The following is a 10,374-nucleotide window of genomic DNA, read 5'->3' as shown; positions in this document are numbered from 1 at the left end:
TTTTTGCGACAGAGGTCCTTTAAGGGCTCTTTCCCATTACATAACGCTTGCAGGAGCCGATTTCCTGCATCCTGCATGATCTGCGGCATGGATGTCGGGATGTTGTGGTGCGATGCTGATTAGCGGCGGTAGTTCTAATTCACCCGATGGGAAAACGCTGGCACTGAACGATTAAAAGCTCCCGAATGCGTTGTACGGCACCGCGCTGAAACGCAGCATTAGATGTGACAGGTAAAATAATAAACAAAATAACAGAATTTATTTATTTATTTATTGTATTTATAAAGCGCCAACATATTACGCAGTGCTGGACATTAGTTTAGGTTACAGACAATATTCAGGAGTGACATACAGCAATATGACAACACAGGAATACAAGAAAGACCAGATTATGCAGCACAGTATGAGTACAAGGTAATGCTTAGTCACTGGATGGAGCATGGAGATCACACAGCACAGTATGAGTACCAGGTAATGCTTAGTCAGTCACTGGAGGGGAGCATGGAGATCACACAGCACAGTATGAGTACCAGGTAATACTTAGTCAGTCACTGGAGGGGAGCATGGAGATCACACAGCACAGTATGAGTACAAGGTAATGCTTAGTCAGTCACTGGAGGGGAGCATGGAGATCACACAGCACAGTATGAGTACCAGGTAATGCTTAGTCAGTCACTGGAGGGGAGCATGGAGATCACACAGCACAGTATGAGTGCAAGGTAATGCTTAGTCAGTCACTGGAGGGGAGCATGGAGATCACACAGCACAGTATGAGTGCAAGGTAATGCTTAGTCAGTCACTGGAGGGGAGCATGGAGATTAGGCAAGTTAGGTTCACTCAGATGCATAGCATGGGTGCACAGAAATGGAGGTGCATGATCAGGTAGAATGAATACAATTGCTTATTTTTTTTTACAATTACTCAGTCAGTGTTTGCCCGTTATAATATCTTCCCTCACCCTGATTTACTTTCAGAAATTTCACTGGCGGTGACAACTTTAGTCCTGTCAGGTACAGCTCTGCGGAATGTTTGTTTAGCAAGTGTGCTAGAGCCAAAAGAGAAGATCTCTGGTATCCCAGAATGTTTAGGGGGAGGAAGAATTTCGCATTATAAACAGCCTAGGCTAAGCCTTTAGTGGGAGGGTATATATACCAATATACAGTAATGTACAGTATAGGTAAGAAGTGTTTTTGATGCTAAAACTGGGACATTTAAAGTAAAAGTGGGCATTCTGAAGGATTTACTGCATTATACGATAGGTTGTTACAGTTCCTCGTAAAAAAATGTGAGCACGAACCTGGCAGACAGCTTCTCAGCGACCAACTGCTGATACAATTATAAACTCAACATGTTGCCTGAATATCTCTAGTGTCTTAGCAACTGTATTAGTCAGGATCCGCTGATCTCCCAAAATGAAGCTATTATCATTATTGATATACAGTAGCAAGGAAAAGTATGTGAACCCTTTAGAATTATATGGATTTCTGCACAAATTGGTCATGTGATCTGATCTTCATCTAAGTCACAACAATAGACAATCACTGCTTAACTTTTCGAGGACCGGCCGCCTAACCCCCCTTAAGGACCTGCCGTTTTTGCTGAAGAGGGGGGTGTGTTTGGGGGTCAGGCAGCCGGATCCCCAGTGGGGCTTGCTGGGCACGGTGTCCCCCCTGTATCCAGGTGTCCCCCCTGTAGCTGGCAGCCATTACTCACCTTCCAGGCTCCAACGTTGAGCCGCAGTGGACCCCTCCGCTCCGGCCAGAATCCCTGCTCCTACTGGCGCTCAGTTACGGGTCGCTGCTTGATGACGTCATCAAGCTGGGACCCGGCACTGACGTCAGAGCGAGCGGGGATGCCGGCCAGAGCGGAGGGGTGCCGATCATCGTGGGAATGAAAGGGAGGTGAGTGGATTCTCTTCTTCCCTTCCTACCGCCGCAGCTGCCAGTAGTGATCACTACGATCCGCCGGTGATTGCAGTGATCACGTGATATACGCATGACATATGCGATGGCTGCTGATCACTGAGGGGAGATGTCAGCTGTCATATGACAGCTTACTCTCCCCTCTCGGGTGCGCATGATCGCGTCGGGAGTGGAAACGGTGGGATGCATAGATCCTACTCCGCAAAAGGCTACAACAACAACCAGTGCGGCGTAGGATCTAATACAGGCGGTCCCCAAAAGGTTAAACTAATATCACACTAATAATTTAAATGTTTCCATGTTTTTATTGAACACACCATGTAAACATTCACAGCGCAGGTAGAAAAGGTATGTGAACCCTTAGACTAATGACACCTGCAAGAGCTAATTGGAGTGAGGTGTCAGCCAGCTGTAGTCTAATCAATGAGATGAGATTGGAGGTGTTGGTTGCAGCTGCCCTGCTCTTTAAAAAAACCACACCAGTTTCGGGTTTGCTTTTCCCAAGAAGCATTGCCTGATGTGAATGATGCCTGGCACAAAAGAACTCTCAGAAGATCTACGATTAAGAATTGTTGACTTGTATAAAGCTGGGTGACTATGTATTAGATTTTGTCCCCTTACTTGATTGAGATTAAGTCACGGGACAGTTCCGTGCACGGAACCATGATGCGCGGCAGACGGGAGGGAGATATTAAAGGAGACAGAGCTTGTGCGTGTGTTGATAGGACCCGCAGACGTCATTGTCTGGGTCACAGCGCAACTTTCTTTAGGAGTCGTCTTTTCAATGCAATGGAGAGTGGGCAAATCGGGACAGCTAGAGATTAATGGGGGCCGGTGAGACTATACTGATCTCTAAATAGACGTGGGTATGCTTAAAAGCAGTTCAGGGTCCCTTTAACCATTTCAGCCCGCAGGGATTTCTCACCTTATGCAACACAGCCATTTTTACCTCCCATTCATTCTCCAATAACTTTATCACTAATTATCACAATTAATTGATCTATATCTTGTTTTTTCTACCACCAATTAGGCTTTCTTTGGGTGGTACATTTTGCTAAGAATTATTTTTTTCTAAAAGCATTTAAACAGGAATATTAAGAAAAAAATGAGAAAAAATCTTTATTTTTTAGTTTTTGGCCATTATAGCTTTAAAATATTACATGCTACCATAATTAAAACCCATGTATTTTATTTGCTCATTTGTCTCGGTTATTACACCATTTAAATTATGTCCCTATCGCAATGTATGGCGCCAATATTTTATTTGGAAATAAAGGTGCATTTTTTCAGTTTTGCGTCCATCACTATTTACAAGCTTATAATTAAAAAAATGTTCGCAATATACCCTCTTCACATGCATATTTAAAAAGTTCAGACCCTTTGGTAACTATTTTTTTTTTTTTTTTCAGATTGTAATTTAAAAAAAAAAAAATTACATTTGATTTGGGTAATTTTTGGTGTGGGAAATAAACAGTTAATTTTAAATGTAATAATGTGGGTTTATTGTATTAAAAAAATGTATGTATATGTAGTTTTACCAACTGAGTTTTTTTTGTTCTTAGCCCTGGAAGCGTACTGATCGCTTCCAGGAAGCATATAGAGGAAAGACCGCGGTCTCTGATAAGCCGGGGACTTAGATCAATGAATGGAAACCATGTTCCCATTCATTGATCTTCGGGCTGCTGGGAGGCGGCACGTGAGCGTGCAGGCGTGCGCCAAAGTAAGCATCAGCACAGCAGCAGCCGCCTGGATGTGAGGATCACGTCAAGGCGGCATAAATGGTTAAAGATGGTTAGGGTAAAAGAGTGCCAAAAGGATCGTGGAAGAAAGTTAGTGCAGATAAAGGCAAACTGAGGAAGGTTTCTGCCTGACCAAGAGAGCAGCTGCTTAAATGTCATTACAGAGCAGTAAACAGGTATTTGGAGCTACTGGAGCCTCTGGAGTCTTGCGAAGATCATGGTGTAGGATTCTCCAGAGGACTTAGTTATGCATAAACCTTTCATTTGTCCACCTGTAACCAATGCTCACAAGCAGAAACAGCTGTAGGGAGTCCAGAAACAGCAGAAACAGTCTTGGTTACGGATGAGCGCCATGCAAACCGGGATAGTCCAGATGGATGAATGGTTGGCGGACGGTCGCCAGGTCCCAACAAGGCTGCGACGTCAGCAAGGAGAACTGTTCTGCCTCGTTACGGTCCGTGAAGGTGTGAAAATTACTTCTGAAAAGTATGTGGAGTTTCTGAATGATGATACAAAAAGAACTGTGCTTTCCATAATAAAATCATCTTCAATCATGACAATGTCCCATCTCATGCTGCAAGGATTGCTTTTCCTTCATTGGCTGCTATTGACATAAAAGGAGGGAAACTAATGGTGTGGCCCCCATCCTCCCCTGACCTCAATCCTACTGAGAACCTTTGGAGTAACCTCTGTAACGAATGTGGAATTATCTCCATGGTCAGTGCACAGAATGCGCGCTGACACTGCGGAAATCCTCTACAAGCATGTAATTTGATAGAACCCAGCTTGGGTGCAATGCACCTGTAGAGGGAGATTCCCACCGGCAGATGGAGCTGTGCAGTGCAGATTAACACAGCCTCTGCACGGCCACAGATGCCAGATGGGAATTGTACGAGTTGAAGCAATGCAGGGCAAGATAGCCCTTAAAGAGAGAGAGAGCACAGAGACAGAATGTATGTGTGTCCACCAATCTAGTCGCCACCCAGCGACGGTGAACGCACAACAACGGAAACCAAGTGGGAACGCAATCGCAAGAGTGGTGATTGATAACAGCGACACAAGACCGAAAGAGCACAAATATAGAATGTATGTATGTTCACCAATTAAGTCGCCACCCGGCGACGGTGAAACACACAACAGCAGAAACCAACAGTGACACACGACCGAGCAGGACAGAGCATGAGAGTAGCAAGAAAGGCACAGCAAGCAACAACAATCAGAACATCAAGGAAAATAACAAACGCTAGCTAAACGCGAACACCGCACTCATTCGCAACAGCGAACGCGTTTAAGCACGATCACCGCGCATTAGGCGCCCAGTGATAAGCGTGCCACCCTAACTAACCAATGAAACACAAACATGAAATAGAGAACGCAAACTGAGCCTACAGCAAGCGTTTGTACCAGACACGACAGACAGATGGGGCTACCAGTAGCAACCGCTGCTCTGGCTAGCACCCCTAAGGCAGAATACAGAAGGAAGCACTGCCACTACCACTAGGGCGAATGCAATCCAGACAGATGGAGCAGCCAGTAGCAACCGCAGCTCTGGTCTACACTCCCAGACAGACAGAACGATTTCCTGTCGACCGCCGCTGGCGACAAGACAATCGAGACAGAGAGACAGAACAAGGCAATACAGATAATACAACCTGACTGCACTAGAAGGGATGCCTAGTGCAGTCCCCAGGAACACTCTAAGATAATCTTTAGCAAACAATAGCAAGGCTGACACTCCAGGAGAGTTTAGCAGGAACAAACCATAATGACCAGCAAGGAATTCTGGGAGCAAAAGGTATTTATACTGCAAGCCATCAAAGGAGGCAGATAAACAAATTTGCATGACAAGTATATGCAAATTCCTCACCAGCAGAGCAACTCTGAAAGTTGCAAAGCGAAGACAGGTCTCTTTTCCAGAGACCTGCAACACTCAGACCTAAAGAATGGTCAAACAGCTGTCTGCCTGTGTAGACAGCTGAGCGGATCATTACAACCTCAAGCAATAGATCTATGAGGGTTAGAGGCAGTTTACATCCAAACAGCAGCTCGGGGTCTATTCTGATATCCTACAAAGAAATTCAAACAGAAACTATCAAGTTCAATGGATACAATAATTGTACAGCTGCTAGCAAATAAGGGGTCCTGTATAACTTGACCTAATAAGATGATTTTGATTGAAATAGCTTTTTAATTCAGTAAATATGACCTCCTAATGCTGCAAAGTAAGAAAAAAATGTCATTTTCAGTTTTTTTCCACCTATAAAATGTTTTAAAACTCTGTTGTGCATAATAATTTGGAACGGTGCATTCTAATTTTTATTTTTTTTTTATAAATCCCGTTAGGAGGAGGTTTGTTCAGTAACATTTGAATTATACTCTAATGGTTGATGACTAAAAAATTATGCTGACTGCCACTTGCATCCACTATTTAGGAAAATCAGAGAAAAATATAATTTGCCAGCGCACAGATCGTGCGAACTCTGGTCGCAGTCAATGCGCAGGAACCGCTAAGAATTAGCCGCAGACAAACCAGAAGGGAGCCTGTGAGATACGGGTAATTACAACGTACACACGATTCCAGGGTATCTGCCACCACCACTGGTATGGGCCAGTGGACCCGACTTACTGACTGACTAGTCCTGCAAATAAAACGGTTAAACACACGGTATTCTGTCTAGCCAACAACAAACAAACAAACAGTAGCGTCTCTTCAGAGACCCGGGATCAGTTCTGTGTGTGCTGATAAGCAGGGTAGCGGACAGTGAATGACTTGGATAAAGTCGTTTATTCACAGCAATATAAATAATTAATATATACAGACAATTATTAAAATCAACAATTATTAAAACAGTAATAGCCAGTATAAAAAAATAAAAGAAGGGAGAAAAATACTTAGTTCCTGGAAAGATGTCCTTTTTGTGGGAAAAATTAGAGTTCTGGGTTTCAATCAAAGTTCAGAGTTCAGACCAGGTGGATGCCAGCATATCCTCAAGCTGGCACCAATGAGTTCAAGATGTTTTCAGGGTGGAGGACACTGAGTTTGGGTCCTCTGCCACTCTTATGCCCCTGATTCCGTAGGAGGGAGTGAGGGCGGGGCCACACACCCCCTTAGAACATGAGATGAGTCCTCCCCTTGTCCTGGGGGACCAGAAATCATACCTTAACCATATATGGGCTCTATCTCACCGAACCGTACAGGTCAGGGCAGATTTACTAATATTTTCAGGTCTGCCTCGATGTACCCAGCAGCCTGATACCAAACATGAGGGGTGGGACCCCTGTGGTATCATCAGGGCACTTTTGAACTGCCTAACTGGCAGTCTTTACCTCAGAATGTTCTGAGATGTTCTCAGAACCAACGCCAGACAGGGTCCTACATGCTCTGTTAGTTTGGAGGGTCTGCCAGCCTGGCAACACAGAAAATATGATACATATAGCAGTTTATGGAATATGAGATACCTCTGGGATTTATAGCAGGTCATTCCCAGGCAAAGGATCTTTTGAAGTTTGGGGCAGCCAGCTAGGTGTCAGCTCCCCTGCTGGGGAGGGAGCCAGAGGGTCTGGCTTTTCCCCCAACTAGATTGCTTCTGTCATGGTGCTTGTCACCTGTACCTGATGAATGGGCCATCAGCACAGCTTGAAGCTAGGGACTCTCTGGGCCCAGGCTCATTAGCATATCAAAAGAGCCATCCTGCAGTTAGGCTGGTGCTATCTCTCTGCTGAGAAAAGACTTAGCTGCTCCTACACACTCAATCCCGATTGTATCGATTTGAAGCGCAATCGATGCCGAGAATCGAGTGCGATCGCTTTTTCTTCACGGGCAGTTACAGGACGCGCCTGCGGCCCCGCAACCGTCCGTGACAGTGTGTATCCCCCATTACCTTTTTTCCCTTCTTTTACTGCTTTTTAAGTAATAAAGTCTTAAATGACCACTATCACGAAAAATGGAAAATACAAAAGCACATTTCTTCCTGAGTAAAATGAGCCATAAATACCTTTTCTCCTATGTTGCTGTCACTTACAGTAGGTAGTAGAAATCTGACAGAACCGACAGGTTTTGGGCAAGTCCATCTCATCATGGGGGATCCTCAGCACGGCCTTTATTATTTATAAAGACTCTACCTGAAAATGATTAATGCAAAGATGCTGGCCAGCCTCCCTGCTCGCCACACTATTTTGGCAGTTGGACGGAGCAACTGCCATTTACTAAGTGCATTTAAGAATAAAGAAAACCCTGAGAACCCCCATGAGAAGATAGGCTAGACCTAAACCGGTCAGTAATGTCAGATTTCTACTACCTAGTGTAAGTGACAGCAACATAGGAGAAAAGTAATTTATGGCTCATTTTAATCTGGAATAAATGTACTTCTTATTTGCATGTGTTTACATGCATTTTAAATTTTAAGATTTTTGCGAAAGTGGTCCTTTAAGCTTCAGGGCCCTTTCACACCAGGGCAGTGCGGTATTTTTACCACACACCACAACCGGGCAATGAAAGTCTATGGAGACTTTCATACTTCCACGGAACGGCGGCGGCAGCACGCACCGGAAGTTACGTTTTCACCGCATCCCCAATACAGGTCCAGAACTACATTAAGGCTGTGGTGATGTGTCGACTTGCGGTGATCTGTGTCAGCCTAGAAGTCATATTAGTCTATGGCGATGCGTGGATTTTGAAAAAATGACTGACGTGACGTGGCTCGCATGCACAGAAGCGTATTTTAACAATACGCTTCCGCATACCCGAAGCAGGAAGTGACAGCAAGCACACGTCACGGGCATGTCACTTCCTGCTTGGCCAATGGCCAGACAGGGAACACCGTGCAATAGGGCAGTGTTCCCTGAAGCCTGTTTTCGATGGTGCGATACAGTTCGTCGGGAGCAACGCACCGCATCCCCAATGCTGGTTTATTATGTGAAACCAGCCTGAAGGTGGCCACAACCAAAACCAATTTCTTTTTCATATTCCTTTTAAATCCGAGAATTACAACCAAGTCATACAGATGCATTGCAACATGCAAACCTGATTTTTAAGTAACTTTTTATCCTTTCTTTACTTTTTCTCTTTTCGTTCCTTTTTTTTTTAAGTCTTAGGCCTCTTTCACAGTGGGACGTTAAAGTCGCACATTAGAAAATGTTTTAACGTGTACTAACGCACAGCAATACTGAGTCTGTGCAACATTCACAGTACACATGTTGCGTTTGTGTGTAACGAGTAGCGTTATTAGAAAGTGCTGCATGCTGTGCGTTATACACGTTATTAGCTGCGTTGGATTGTTTGCACATGCTCAGTAATGACCTGGAAGTGTACTTTTCACTGCCTGTATGCCTACTGTGTGCGACGATAACAGGGCATAGAGTTGCGGTGTGACATTTTTGGGATGTTGCGTTGTTAGTTTGCGTTGCGACTTTAACGTCCCATCAAAATGCAACGTCCCACTGTGAAAGTAGCCTTAAGGTTTCCACACAATCAAATTTTTAATCTTTCCTTTCAATTCGACATTTTTCTTTTTCTTTTTTTTTTTTGATTGGTTGTAATATTTCAAAAATCTGACCAATGTATCACATATGTTCAATTTTGCCCAAGTAAGAAAAAAAAACACTGACAACTATGAAAAAAAATGTGTTGGGTCTATAAATCAAGAAATTGGCAATCTATCTTAAAGGGATACTTAAGTCAAGGAGGCCGCAATAGCAGCATAGGGGGCGATATTATAGCTGGGAACGCGGAAAATCACTCGCGTTCCCATGCCTGTCGGCCGGTGACGGCGAAACCGGAAGTCATCGCCGGCGGGTCCAGGAGCATCAGAGCGGGTCTGCGAGGGCACCCATCGGCTGCAGGGGGCTGAGGAAAGCCCCAGGTGAGTTAAACTCATTTTTGCCCCTTGACTTAAAGGGATACTGTAGGGGGGTCGGGGGAAAATGAGTTGAAGTTACCCGGGGCTTCTAATGGTCCCCCGCAGACATCCTGTGCCCGCGCAGCCACTCACCGATGCTCCGGCTCCGCCTCCGGTTCACTTCTGGAATTTCAGACTTTAAAGTCTGAAAACCACTGCGCCTGCGTTGCCGTGTCCTCGCTTCCCCTGATGTCACCAGAAGCACATGGCGCAGACACAGACCATACTGGGCCTACGCAGGACGCTCCTGGTGACATCAGTGGGAGCGAGGACACAGCAACGCAGGCGCAGTGGTTTTCAGACTTTAAAGTCTGAAATTCCAGAAGTGAACCGGAGGAGGGGCCAGAGCATCGGTGAGCGGCTGCGCGGGCACAGGATGTCTGCGGGGGACCATTAGAAGCCCCGGGTAACTTCAACTCATTTTCCCCTGACCCCCTACAGTATCCCTTTAAGTATCCCTTTAAAGGGAACCTAAACTGAGAAGGATATGGATTTTTCCTTTTAAAGTAATACCAGTTGCCTGACTCTCCTGCTGATCTTGTGTCTCTAATACTTTTAGCCACAGCCCCTGAACAAGCATGCACATCAGGTGCTCTGTCTGAAGTCAGACTGGATTAGCTGCAGCCAAAGACATCAGCAGGACTGCCAGGCAACAGGTATTGTTTAAAAGGAAACATCCATATTCATCTCAGTTTACGTTCCCTTTAAGGCATTCAAATTTAATAAAAATCGATCAGAAAAAATGATCCACTGTTGAAAGATTTATATCCATAAAAGCGGGAAACCCAATCAGATTTCTTATTCAAATTAATTTTT

The sequence above is a fragment of the Hyperolius riggenbachi genome, chromosome 10, assembly GCF_040937935.1.
Source record: "Hyperolius riggenbachi isolate aHypRig1 chromosome 10, aHypRig1.pri, whole genome shotgun sequence".
Classification (NCBI taxonomy): domain Eukaryota; kingdom Metazoa; phylum Chordata; class Amphibia; order Anura; family Hyperoliidae; genus Hyperolius; species Hyperolius riggenbachi.
This window is presented reverse-complemented; position numbering follows the sequence as displayed.